The sequence below is a fragment of the Tupaia chinensis genome, unplaced genomic scaffold, assembly GCF_000334495.1.
Source record: "Tupaia chinensis unplaced genomic scaffold, TupChi_1.0 Scaffold000690_1, whole genome shotgun sequence".
Taxonomy (NCBI): Eukaryota; Metazoa; Chordata; class Mammalia; order Scandentia; family Tupaiidae; genus Tupaia; species Tupaia belangeri.
In genome coordinates, this window is record NW_006160213.1 from 623,905 (window position 1) to 624,315 (window position 411).

Genomic DNA, 411 nt, shown 5'->3' on the forward strand with positions numbered 1-411 from the left:
GCCCAAGATATTGGCAAGCTGGAGGGCTGGGTAAAGGGGATTATAGCATGAAGAGATCTTGACCACAGTGTTTTTCTCCTCTCTCTCTCACTCTCTCTCTCTCATTCCCTATCTCTTGTATGTTCTCCATCATGACTATAATAAATGTTTTTAAAAAGGGGTAAAGGACTTGAATAGACATACCAATGGCCAATAGATGTGTGAAAAGTTGCTCAGCCTGTGCTCACTTCGGCAGCATGTATACTAAAATTGGAACAATACAGAGAAGATTACCATGGCCCTTGCGCATGAATGACACACAAATTCATGAAGCGTTCCATATTTTTTTGATAAGTGTTGGCAGGGGTGTGGTGAAAGGGGAACTCTTTTACACTGCTGGTGGGAATGTAAATTGGTCCAGCCACTGTGGAG

At 42.8% G+C, this 411-nt stretch overlaps 1 non-coding gene across 1 annotated transcript; it reads left to right on the top strand.

The window, feature by feature from the left end:
* The first annotated feature begins 219 nt into the window (after positions 1-219).
* LOC114010052 (U6 spliceosomal RNA) lies at positions 220-326 on the top strand. Its single transcript, XR_003551445.1, has one exon. It is a non-coding gene; the product is annotated as a U6 spliceosomal RNA (small nuclear RNA).
* The last annotated feature ends 85 nt before the right edge of the window (positions 327-411 follow it).